The 13,379-nt window shown below is 45.9% G+C and overlaps 3 non-coding genes across 3 annotated transcripts; 2 read left to right on the top strand and 1 right to left on the bottom strand.

Moving 5' to 3' along the window:
• Positions 1–757: 757 nt before the first annotated feature.
• Positions 758–829, top strand: TRNAQ-CUG. The gene has a single exon. It is a non-coding gene; the product is annotated as a tRNA-Gln (tRNA).
• A 3,352-nt stretch (positions 830–4,181) lies between these two features.
• On the top strand, positions 4,182–4,263 carry TRNAS-GCU. Its single transcript has one exon. It is a non-coding gene; the product is annotated as a tRNA-Ser (tRNA).
• Positions 4,264–7,399: 3,136 nt separating this feature from the next.
• TRNAM-CAU lies at positions 7,400–7,471 on the bottom strand. Its single transcript has one exon. It is a non-coding gene; the product is annotated as a tRNA-Met (tRNA).
• Between the last annotated feature and the right edge of the window lie 5,908 nt (positions 7,472–13,379).

Raw genomic sequence — 13,379 nt, forward strand, 5'->3', positions numbered from 1 at the left:
CGCCGCTCCCCGGCCCGCGGGCTTTAAGGTCAGACTCGGACCCCGCCCTCCCCGCTCTTCCTCACTCCTCTCTGCTGTTCCCCGTCTGGCCCGAGAGCCCGAAGCCCCTTGTGCACTAAACGTGCAGTAGGTGACTGATGTCAGCCTCAGCTGAGCGCTGAGGAGGAGGAAGACGGGGGGCTGCGATCTGTCCCTCCTCCCGTCCGCTGCCGCACCCCGACGTGCTCCCCGCGCCCCGGGACCCTCGTCCAGCCTCGCCGCGCAGGCCCAGCGACTCCTCTTCTCCGGACGCGCCCGCCGCGCGGCTCCCCCGTGGGCAGGGGAAACCTTTCCAGAGCGCGAATAAGACCTGATAACCAAGCGAAGGACCCCGGGGCTCTGCCTCGGCTTCCGCACCCCTGAAACAGGGACCGTGGTCCCCTTCTCACAGGGCGGCCGAAACACCTGTCACGGAGCCTGCTCCTCGGGGAGGGCTCGGGCTCCGCCACGGCCTCGCCCGCTTTCCAGCGAAGGGACAGGGGCGCGGGCGCCCAGCTCCCCAACCGCGTGGGAGGGAATTCGGGGCTGGAGCGGGGATTCCTGACGTCTGGAGTCAGGGCTGTTCAGTAAGACTCTGGTGTAGAAGGTGTGCAACAGGTGACCGTCCATCACTTAATCCTAGAGGACGAAAAGCAAAATGCTTCCGCTTTTCAAGTAACTGGATTTAAGGAAGGAGAAATAGGTCAACAGAGCCTTGAGGAACACGCTTGACAAGACGGGTCCCATGGTGTAATGGTTAGCACTCTGGACTCTGAATCCAGCGATCCGAGTTCAAATCTCGGTGGGACCTCTGTGGTTTTTCCCTGTGACTTTTAGACTTTCAGCTCCTTTCTGCTAGCCATGCTCTTTTTTCACGCAAATTGCTGTGCCCAAACTTATTCTTGATATTCCTGTCACAAGTACTGAATCGGTGTCCAGGCACCAGCACTGGGGACCAAGATTCTTTAAGATTCTTTAGCTGAACTAAGAATTAAATTCACATGAAACAAATTCGAAGGAGAAAATCAAATTTAATTTCAAAGGTTCAGGGAACCCAAACAGACATGAGATTCCAAGATCAAAATGAGGTATATGTGTTATTCCAAACTAAGGAGAAAGGGGTAGGGGGTCTGGGACTTGGAAGGGAAGAGAAGTAATTCGCAGGATGATAAAAAAGAAAAAAAAAATGTTTGGTAAAGCAATGTTTGCTGAGCCACTGAGAAACAATGGGACACAGAGAGAACTTGGATCAAACGGGTCTTGCTGGGTTCCTCCCTGTCTACCACCCTGTGTTCTAGTATGACGTCCTTATCTATGGTGATAGCTCTCTTCCTGGAGCAGGTTCTTTTAGGCAGTTGGGGGAAGGGTGTGTCAAAGTTTCTTCCTAAGTTTTCTGGGCCTTGATTGTTTTCAGCTCAAAATAATCTGCAAGCCAAAGTGGCACATTTTGGTGCGGCCTGTCCTTGACCCCTACACTAGCCAACCTACAGTTTAATGCTTGCGGCGCACAACTCATGTGTGTGGGGGGGGGGGGGGGGCAGGGTGCAGGGGAAGGAGAAATCCCTGAAGGAAACGCACAAGGAAATCTCCCAAGCCTTGCTGGAACTGGAAATCTCTGGAAAAGATCCCCAAACTGAGACAAGAGGGAAGATGGCCTGTGAGAAGAGCAAGAGGAAATTTGGTGACAGTCGTGGACCCAGAAAAGTCAAGATGGTAATTTAGAAAAGGATTTATCCCTAAGCTGTGGGTCTAGGTGAGTCGATCTAGGCGGAGAGAAAACTGTCCTCAGACAAGAGCACACAAATCGCAGCCCCAATTCAGAGGTCTGGGTCGGAAGACCGGGGGCAGGAAGATACAATCTGCAGTAGAGTCTATACTCGGTAGACGTGAGGCTTCCAGTTTGCACCAGCAAGCTTTACTCGTTCAGGGAAGGGGGACATGAGCTGATTCATAGACTTCTTCCCGAGGACAGTGGTGTTTTCGGCAGTGGCCACAATCGTTCCAGGCGAGGGGTCCCTGAGTACTTTGCAAGTGCTCTTCCTCACTCCTCTCTGCTGTTCCCCATCTGGCCTGAGAGCCGGAAGCCCCTTGTGCACTAAATGTGCAGTAGGTGACTGATGTCAGCCTTCTGGGACCATCTCGCCCAACCTCCAGGAAATATGGAAAATAGGAAAACCCAGAAAACCAGTTAAGTGGAGTCCTGCAAACAATATTTTTGAGCAATCGGATATAATAGAAACATATGTATTAACATGACCTATGGGTCTTTTAAGCGTCGATGTGGAAATCAGTACATTTGAATTTTTACAACCGAACAGGTGGTCCCTTGTGAGCGCCAGGATTCGGAGAGGGGCTCTCCAGCAAGTTTCCGCTTCCCCTTCCTGCCTAAGACCCCCTGTGAGTTAACAATCTCGGGGCACCTCTTCAGAGCAGTCTGAAATACCGTCTCCCCGGCTCAAGAAGCCGGCGAATAAAGCCTTTACTAACCTTCTCTGAAGTCGGCCTTTTGGTTTTCCCCCGTGGGCCCCGTTGTGCAGATTGGAAAAGCGCAGTCGCTCTGGGAATCACTGGGGACGTTTGGTTTTGGGAAGAGGCTCTGCTGGAGGAGGAAGGCGTCGGGGCGCGAGGCGAGAAGCAAGGAAATGTGGTCGCAAACCGGCAGCTCCAGTGTCAGTGGAGGTCAGAGAAGCCAGCGCGCCCCGCAGCCGAGGCTGGAGACCCAGGGCTCGCAGAACACAGCGCAACGCTTTCCTTCCTGAGCACGCACCTGCTCCTGCTGGAGGTGAGCCCTCTCTGCTTCCACATCCCCTTGCAAATCGTGCCGTTTTATGACCTTGTAGGCGACAGCTAGCTACCGTGGCGTGTGACCTGGGGCGGGGGGAAGGGGGGGCGGTCCCTGCTGCCAAGAAAGAACAATTGGAAACATTGGCATCTCCCATATTCTGTATTGTCTGTAAACAAGACCCAGGGCTGCGTTTCAGTGGCGTGTCTTACACCGTTTCTTCGTGGAGGAGGTGACAAATTTCTCATCCGCTTCCGACTAACAGCACACTTAACACGAAAGGGAACACACGCATATCATGGAAAGTCAGCGCTTCAATTTTTTTACACTTATTCAGAAAATTATTCTCCTTGACTCTTGTCCAAGGAGAAAGAAAATCAATCATATTTTGTAAAACTATGCTTCGGTGGTTGCAAGTTCGCTCTTCGCTATCACTGTTATTTATTACTACCGTTTATTTATTAAATTTAGATAGAGGAAATGTACTGAAGATCATGCACCTTAGATAATCATAAAATCACCTTTTGTAAACGCCCCACACTTACTCAAAAGCACAAACCAGTGGTCTTTTTGCTGTTAATTCCCACCAAATTCTTCTTATTCCACTGCGGACACATGACTTGATGGGGAAAAATATTCCCAGGCCTTTCACTGACGGACGCATTTCCGATGCAGTTCTACTTCACATATATAATAAATTACTTATCAAAATTACCTATGTGTATCTTTTATTGTGTGCTACCACTAAATGCGAAAGCAATTCAGGTCAGAAGAGAAGTGCTTGAATAGATGTATCAACGCTGGAAATAACCAAAACTTGGATTTCAAGGTATGCTCTCTGTTGCCTACTGGCACCATAGGGTGTTGGAGCATAAAAATACGTAATATTGGGATAAAATTCTGTAGCAGATATGGAATGAAAAGACATTTGCAAGAGAAAACGTTTTACCAAAAATTTTTCAACTGTAAAGCCTCAGTAAGTCGGACTGTAAGGAAAACAGGGGGTCGAGGGGCTGTCGGGCCTTAGCTGAGATCTGAAAGATGAGCGGAGCACCGAAGCCGGTGGAGCGAGGGCAGAGTAGCGGGTAGAAAATGAGATTGTGGAGTTTGGGGAGAAGAGAAAGAATTTCAGGGGACTGGAAGGCAGGAGTGAGTGCCGAGGAAGGAAGAGAACTGAGGCTGGCGGGGGGCGGGGGCGGGTAAGGCAGGATTACCCAGGTGTGAAAGGCTCCCCGGGGGAAGGTGGAAAGAACCGGCTGCGGGTGAGAAATCTCTGGGGACGACCGCAGCCTGAAGGGCAAGGCCACGCCTCGGGGTCAAAGGGCAAAGCTTGGCTAAAAGGAAGACGTAAGAGAGTATTCAAAACGCAGCGTCTCCGCGGGACGAGGTGGCCGAGTGGTTAAGGCGATGGACTGCTAATCCATTGTGCTCTGCACGCGTGGGTTCGAATCCCACCCTCGTCGGCTCCCTGCCGGCTCTCGGGAGCGGGGGGCCTGCGTTTTGTGCGGCTCAGCCTGACCCGCCCAAACCGCGTACAGCTGTCCCGCTTCCCTTCCTGCACAGCCCTCTCCCGCCCGGCAGGTGGTTTCGCTGGCTTCTCGGGGACTCCAGGGCTCTCGCGTGTCTGGGTGAAGGCAACTGGCCGGCGGCCTTGAGAGCCTTACACCCCCGGCGGATGGACGACTACCTGGGGGCTCAGGTACGGCCTCCCCGCGGCGCACTGCCTCGCCCCAATCACATCGCCGCTCAAACTGCGCAGCCAAGAGCCAAGGCTTTGGTCGGACGCTGGCTACCCCTCGTCCTAGGAACAGGTTCTCCTTGGGAACCTCCCGTCCTGGACTGGCTTCAAAATGCTGATGATCGGCGGCTGGCGAGGAGCAGAAGGAAGACAGCCACAAAATACTGCTAACCGTTGAAGCTGGCGGGTGGGAACTTGAGCGTTTATTACACTATTCTTTCTTTGCTTTTTCAAATTGCCATTACAAGGGTCTTAAGTCTTTTACTTGGAAATAACTTCAAACTTAAAGAAAACCGGTAAGACTAATAGTACAAAAACTGCCTGTATACCCTTTATCGGGATTCACCCATTAACATTGTAAACCATTCCCTCCCTCTCCCTCTCCCTCCCTCTCTCAGTCTCCACCTTCATCTTTATCTTTCTCTATTTGTTTTCAGAACCACGTAAGAGTAAATTGTATGTTCCATGGCCTTTTGCTCTTAAATATTTAAGTAGACATTTCCTAAAAATAAGGGTATTCTTTTTATATAATGACGTATATGTATCAGTTCAGTGTATTTAACAACGATATTGTTTTTAAAATCTCTCACCTGTATTTCAATGTTGTCTGTTGACCCAGTAATGCCCTTTATAGCATTTCCCCTCCAGTACAGATTAGCTATTGTATCTGTTGACCATATCCTTTTTTTAAACTGTTTTTTTTTTTTAAGATTTTATTTATTTATTTGACAGAGAGAGACACAGCTAGAGAGGGAATACAAGCAGGGGGAGTGGGAGAGAGAGAGGCAGGCTTCCCGCTGAGCAGGGAGCCCGATGTGGGGCTTGATCCCAGGACCCTGGGATCATGACCTGAGCCACCCAGGCACCCCCAAAACCGTTTTTATTTAAATTCCAGATAGTTAACATTGGCTGTCCATATCCTTTTAGTTTCCTTTCATCTAAAACATCTTCACAGCCTCTTTTGGTATTTTATGACATTGACATTTTTTTTATGACATTGACATTTTTTAAGAGTACAGTAAGTGCTCACTTTGTGGTTTGTGGTGTTGTTGTTTTAAATAATACTTCTCATTTGCACTTTGTGGCATTTTTTTCACTCATAATTAGGCTCAGGTTATGTACCCCCAACCATAATACCATGTAAGTGGTGTTAAGTCTTTCTCAGGGCATCTAAATTCAAGAGACATGCCATGTTTACTGCCCCTCATTATTGGGGTTAATGCTGATGACACAGTCAAGGTCACACATGAGTATACTTTCCCCTTTTATGAGGAATAGGCAGTTTGTCGGGAGACATCTTAAGACCATACAAATATCTTGCTCCAGTCAGGAAAAAAAATTTCCTCTGGCTTTCAAGCTCCTTCAAGAATCAAATTCACATGAGAAAGACTAACAGGAGAAAATAAAGTTTAATCTTGTTCATAGAGGGAACACACACGGACATGAAGTTCCAAGCACAGCCAAGCAAGATGAGGTATCTGCATCATTCTGAACTAAGGAGAAGTGGGCAGGGGTCTGGGACTCAAAAGGAAGAAATGCAATCCACAGGAAGATGAAGAAGAGCAAATATTTGGGACATAAATGTTTGCTGGGCCACTCAGAAACAACAGACATAGAGACCTTGCTAGATTCTTCCCTGCCTGCCAGACCCACTTCAGAGTATAATATAGTTCTCTGCTGTAACAGCTCTCCTCCCGGAGCAGGTTCTCTACCTCGATTCTTTTTCGCCAGTTGTAGGGGAGGTGAAGAGCTTTTCCTGAGTCCGCTGGGTTTGGATGGCTTTTTAATTCAAAATGATCTTCACGCCGAAGTGGCCCATCTGGGGCAGCCTGCCCGTGGCCCATGAAAATTACCCCTCGTAGTTAGCATGTATTGATAACCAACCTTTACTAGGGTGGTGGCAAGCTGATGGCATATCAGCTCCAGCATTGTCTGCACATTCTATTGTGAGTCAAAGTGCACACCTGTAAATGTGAAGGGTCAAAGCAGCGCCCCCGCCCCCCCTCCTGCCCCTGGTCCTGCAAACCCCGTCACTTTATTTCCATTTTTCCATGTGATTTTTGAATTTTTTTCTTATTTAAGGTGCTTGTTGTTATAGGAATTTGTATTTTCTTGTTATAATGTAGAGAAACTCATTCAAGAGTACTTTACTCACAAAACTCCTCAAAGACATATTTTTGCAAATACCTTGCTAAGACTTCCATGTTTTGTTTTGGTTTTTTTCTGAGTTTGTCCATGGGATCCTGATGCACAAACTTTTTTTTTTTTTTTGGTAATGCAACCCTTCCATTTTTCTCTACCATTTCACATTTAACTTCTTTGCTTCTGTTTTGCCCATAAAGTGCATACAAATGGTGTCTTCATGATTATTGCAACATGTATTGCTTTAGACAGGATTCAAAAAACATTCCCATTAACTTGATCTAACTGATAAATCATGCATAGGACTGAATAAAAAAATGGAAGGAGCAGGAGACCTGTGCCCAAGTAAAGTGCAATATGGTCATCAGACAAAAATCCCCAATGAGGATGTTTTTCTTTCAAGTGTAAAGAAAATATAAAACCATAACTAGAAACAAGTGTGTATTCTGAAAGACATAATGCTGATACATTGGAAATTAAAGGTAAATTTGTCACGTCTTCCTGAGTAAGAAGGGAGAGAGATTTCTTTCTCTTTTGAAATGAGTGAGAAGGGCAGGTTTTGCAAAAAAAGGGGCGGGGGGGGGCAGAAATACTTAACCATTTGTAGAGATTAGGTGAGGTGTGGCAAGATGTCACAGGAGTGGTCAAAGGAAAAGCAGATTCTGCAACTTGCCCTTTCTGCCTGAGATCTGGGAGGGAGGAAAAAGAAGCAGGGACCCTAGCAGAGGATGGTTTCGATCCATCAACCTCTGGGTTATGGGCCCAGCACGCTTCCGCTGCGCCACTCTGCTAGCCACACCATAGGGGGGGTGCTGTTTTTCCTAACTATGAACATGGTCAGGTATCTCATTTCCTTGTATAGGTAAACTGTGATTTGTTTATACAATAGAATCCTACTTAGCAATAAAAACAATACATTTCTATCAATTCTATTGTATATGTAACAGCACAATTAAATCTCAAAAACATCGTGCTGGGCAAAAAATGCCACACGAGGCGATGTACTATATGATCCCACACGTATATGAGTTCAGGAACAAGCAAAACTACCTGGTGATAGAAATCAGAACAGTGCTTAGCTTGCAGGATGCAGTCTTGGCTGGCAAGGCGGCATAAGGCAGCTTTCTGGAGTAATGGGAATGTTTTCAATCTTGATGCAAACGGTGGTCACATGGGCTAGACATATGCAAAGTTCGTTGCTCTGTCTACACTTAGGATCCATGCATTTTACTGAATGTAAAATATACCTCAATAAAGTACTGAGAAAAGAGGGGACCACAGCAACGTAATAGCCAAAAGAGAAGGGAGGGAGGGAGAGGAGGAAGGAAAAGAAATACCTTCTATGCATACTTCAGGGAGCTAAAGCAAAAGTGGGCACAAAAGGACAACTTCCCAAATCAGTTGTAGAACCATGAAGTGGTCCTTGGGAGCAGGAGAAAAGTCACAGCGCTCGTTGAGGAAAGTGCCGAACCTTGGCAGGATTCCTCACCACCCCTCAGGCATGAAAGAATGACATACGCAAAGAAAGGTGCTGACTCGAAGAGACTTGAGAGTATTCTCCTCAACAAGTGAAAGAAAATTTACTTTCCAAGTGTTACTTCCAGGAATTCATTTCCTTCATATCAATTCAAGGAGTGTATTAAAGGGAGATCAGAACTAAAATGTGGATATCCGTTTTCTAGAAAGCACATTCTTAGACAGTAAGAATTATGTCCTTTCACCCAGTTAAATACTTTTCACGACTTATGTAAACAAACAACAGACTTAGGTTTTTTCCATGTTGTCCACGAGGTCACAGTTGCTTGGACACTGGGAAATCTAGAAGCTTCAGGCAGTGGGTGCTCAGCTGGGGAGTGGCCTTGCCTTCCTTTGAGAGAGAATGGTAGCTACAAATGCATGCTCAGAAACTCTGGGATGTTACTTCTCAAGGCTAGGCATTCTCTAAAACCTAGCTTAATGGTTTCTGTGAGGAAGTCACAAAGAGCAGAGCTAAAGCAAACAAAAAAATACGTGTGGTCCTTTATAGTGGAGGCCTTTGGGGTGAGGAGAAAATACTGAGGAGAGAAGTGGCTGGTCCTGATGTGGCCCCTCGACAGAGCCACACTGCCTTCTCGCGCTTTCCTCACTAACCTAGCCTAACGTGACGTGAATAGACAGCGTACCCGCCACAGGAAAATGCTGTAATTGTAGAAGGTGGCAAAGCTGAGCAGTCGGCTTCATCTCTGGCCACACCCATGAAGAATTCCCTTCTTTCTCCTTCATATGAAACTTATTTGTATTTTTTTATCTTTTTATTAATTTTATTTTATTATGTTACGTTAACCACCATACATTACATCATTAGTTTTAGATGTAGTGTTCCATGATTCATTGTTTGCGTATAACACCCAGTGCTCCATGCAGAACGTGCCCTCTTCAATACCCATCACCGGGCTAACCCATCCCCCCACCCCCTTTTTTTTTTTAAAGTAGCTTCCACACCCCACATGGGGCTCAAACTCAGGACCCTGAGACCAAGATTTGCAGACTCTCCTGACTCAGCCAGCCAGGTGCCCCTAAACTTATTTGTATTTTTCATGGTACGGTCTGGACTGCTTTAAAATGAGCCCCCTAAGATACAAAAAAATCTTGTTTTCTACATTCAACAGATACGTGTCTCAACTCTACTAGAGTAGTCATTTAGATTGCAAAAGCGTAATAAAACATGAGAAATTACAACCACAATGGAAATTTAGATTTCTCAAGATTAAGAAAGTATAGGGATGTCTGGGTGGCTCAGTTGATTAAGCACCTGACTCTTGATCTCAGCTCAGGTCTGCATCTCAGAGTCATGAGTTCAAGCCCTGCGTTGGTGCCTAGTTTAAAAAAAAAAAAAAAGAATAAGAAAGTATGTTTCATGTGCCATGGGTTTGTATGGTTTAAGAAAAATTTTGAGCTTTTTTTTTAAGATTTATTTATTTATTTGACAGAGAGAGAGACAGCGAGAGAGGGAACACAAGCAGGGGGAGCGGGAGAGGGAGAAGCAGGCTTCCTGCCAAGCAGGGGGCCCGATATGGGACCTGATGCGGGGCCGATCCCAGGACGCTGGGATTATGACCCGAGCCGAAGGCAAACGCCCAACGACTGAGTCACCCAGGCACCCCAAATTTTGAGCTTCTAAAGATGCATTGTTGGCCAAAGGCTACACTCCTATATTTGCTGTAGTAAGAAAATATGCATAAATATAATTAAATAAAAAGTGATACATTAAAATATGTATATACAATAAATACTATATAAAATAAAACTACATTTTACTTCAGTAAATCCTTTTTGAGTGCCTTCTATTGAATGGACTATGCCCACCCACCCCCAGGCTAGTGGTTGTTTGTTTTTGTTTTTCATTTTCCGTGACGTTGACACCGTAAGACCTGACACACAAGCATTGTGGGTGGAGATGAACCGGCCAGCTACACCAGCATGGCAAACAAACTCTTATTATGATCCCCACAGTCCCTCCCTCCTGATGTCCATGCCCCTGTGTGATCGGTTCCCTTGAGCGTCTGGCAAGACCTGTGTTTTTTCTTCTAACAGAATATGGCAAGACGACAGCAGGTATATGACGATGTGTGCATGGTGACGTGAATGACATAGTAGCACCCATTTGTTTGCTGGGGCCTGCCCTAATCCCACCCCCACCTGCATCTCTATGTCTCTCCCCACCTCCCCTTTCCTGGCTTTGAGGAAGCAAGGGGCCAGTGGTGGCCTATTCATGTTGGTGGCCCACATGGCCAGCAACCATGGCTTGCCCTTCACCGACAGACAGCAAGAAACTGATGTCCTCATCCTGTAGCAGCGAAGAACAGAGTTCTATCAACAACTGGAGTGTGCTTGAAAGTGCTTCCTTCCGCAGTCAACCTCAGACGAGATCATCACTTCAGCTAACACCTTCATTGCCACTTAGTGAGATGCTAAGCAGAAGACCCAGCTGAGTCGCGTTCAAACTCTTGACCCACAGTAACTATGGGTTAACATGTGTTGTTTTAGGCTGCTAAGTTTGGGGTAATGTGTTATGCAACAGTAAAAAACAGTACAACCAGGCTTCCTAGGACTTAGCACTCAGCACGGCCAGTCTAGAGACTAAGAATTTCGTCAGGGAAGGTAAAGTTCATCATAAACCACAAAACACTCTTGGCAGATGTATTTTGAGGTGTCAGTAGGGACTATGCCCTTATAGTGAAATAACTAATGGGATCCATTGTGGTGCCCAGATTGAGGTGCCAAGACAATCTGATTAGGAAAGTGGAGGTTGCTCGTTGAGCCTGGAATTGGAGCCACGGGAGAAGAATTTCCGGGGAGAACTCACCCAGGCTATCATGGGCATGGCAATGTGTCCCTGACCCCCAAAAGAACATATGTCACTAGGGGCTGATGCTGTTCCTCCCAGACTCGGATGCATCCTCCCCAGCACCGAGCTGCCCAAACCCTGGCAGAGCCTGCCTCTAGCTTCTGATTTTGTGCTGTTTCTTTCTGGGCTTGGCTTGGTCTCTCACACTTGTGTCCACTTTTTATATTGTGAACATTTTAGAGTGTTATTACATTTTAAATTTTCAAATTTAAATGCATACATTTAGGGACACCTGGGTGGCTCAGTCGGTTAAGCATCTACCTTCTGCTCAAGTCATGATCCCAGGGTCCTGGGATCGAGTCCCGCATCGGGTTCTCCGCTCAGCAGGAAGCCTGCTTCTCCCTCTCCCTCTGCCTGCCTCTCTGCCTACTTGTGCTCTCTCTCTCTGTCAAATAAATAAATAAAATCTTAAAAAAAAAATAAATGTGTACATTTAGAAATTTCATTCACTAATTGCTAGTCAAATTAGAATCCTTCATAGAGAGGAACAGTACCTTTTTTCTGAATTTTATATTTACATTCCTTCCTAGTTTTCTTTTGAGTTCTTTGTTTTTTGCTTCTTGATGTGGTGATATATATGTATATGATAATATATATATCATATACATATATATCTTCTATTTGCTTGAAGTACTTCTCCCAGTTTCACAAAAGTCCTTAAGTTTTGGATGTTTTTTATTACAAAGTTTAATTTTAACATATATATATAAGTAATTTATCTTATTTTTGGTTGTAAGAAGGACTTTCTTGTCCCCAGGATGTAAACATAATCTATATTTTCTCCTGAATTTTAAAATGATTTTATTTCCTACTCTTAGAGTCATTAATACATTTAGAATTCATTTTTGTTAATTGTATGAAATGAAACAGTATTATTGTTTTTGGAGAATTGAGCTCCTTATAACAATACAGTTGAGAAGTTCACTAATTTCCTACTGATCAAAAAACACTAATTCAGCCCTCTTTTTCACCCTCTATACCCTCCCCCTAAGGCATACCATCTCTTTCCATATTTTAATGCACATTGACGGGGCTCAAATATTCCTCTAGCCCCCGCCAGACATTCTGTCCTTTCAGTTGCTCAAACTAAAAACCCTGCTTTATCCTGGGCTCATCTCTTCATCTCACACCTCACAACCAATTTAAGAGCAAAGCTCTGAAAATATGTACAAAATCTGACCATTTCTCACCACTTCCATTGTGACTGCTCTAGGCCACCATTATCTCTCATCTGGACTCTTCTAGAACCCTCTTCCCAGTCTGTGCACCTCCTCTCTTACTCTGCAGTCTCATCTCAGCCAGCAGTCAGAATAATAATACCTAAAAGTGAGTCGGATCCTGTCATTTCTTTGCCCCAAAGCCTCCCCCTGCTCCACATCCCACTCTGGAGCCTGGGACGAGTTCTCCTTGCCTGGGATCCTCTTCCCTCTTTCGCTGGTACGGCTATGTCTGTCATTGAATTCACATCTTTGCTCAGTTGTCAGCTTCTCATAAGACCGCAGATGAAACTCTGGCCCCATTTTAATCCACCTGCCCTGTTCGATCTATATTTGGGTCATGCCATTTACCAGCTCTTTCACCTAGTAGTTACTTTCTATTATGTTTATTGTTTCTCACCACCCAGAATAAAAGCTCCATAAGAATAGGAATTTGGTCTGTTACTGATACATCCCAAATATCAGAAGAGTGCCTAATAACCAATATCAGTTGGCCAGTGTTTTTTGAGTGAATTATTGATTGAATAGCCTGCTGAACATTTCCTCATATCCTGTAGTCATTTCACATGCTATGTGAAATTCCATGTATTCTGCCCAAAGCGTGTTATCCACTCTTCCAAGCCAGATGGCTAAGAATCCATCTTCTTCAGCAACCCCTTTTCTTCATTCCGACTCTCTCCTATGCCCACAACCATGCAATCTGTTACCAATTCCTGCTCCTTAGTTTCTGCTCTCCCTCCGCCTACTTAGCAGTCACTGTTAGTGACCTAGTTCGAACTCACATTTTTAACATTTGCAGGTGTCTTCACATTCTCCCAAGTCTTCAAGCCTCCAGTCTATCCCTGTGTGATTCCTCCCTCACGTGCCAGCCAGAGCTCTCAAACCCACACTTGTCTCTTCCTTACTTAAAATCTTTCCGTGGCTCTCCATTGTGTTTAGAACAGTGTCCATACTGCACCTGGTTTGTGAACACGCCCACGATCTGCCCACGATCTCTCCACGATCTGCCCATGATTTGCCCACGATCCACCCCATGACCTGCCCCACTATCTGCCCCATGACCTGCCCCACGATCTGCCCCATGATCTGCCCCAC

This window comes from Neomonachus schauinslandi, chromosome 8 (assembly GCF_002201575.2).
Source record: "Neomonachus schauinslandi chromosome 8, ASM220157v2, whole genome shotgun sequence".
Classification (NCBI taxonomy): Eukaryota; Metazoa; Chordata; class Mammalia; order Carnivora; family Phocidae; genus Neomonachus; species Neomonachus schauinslandi.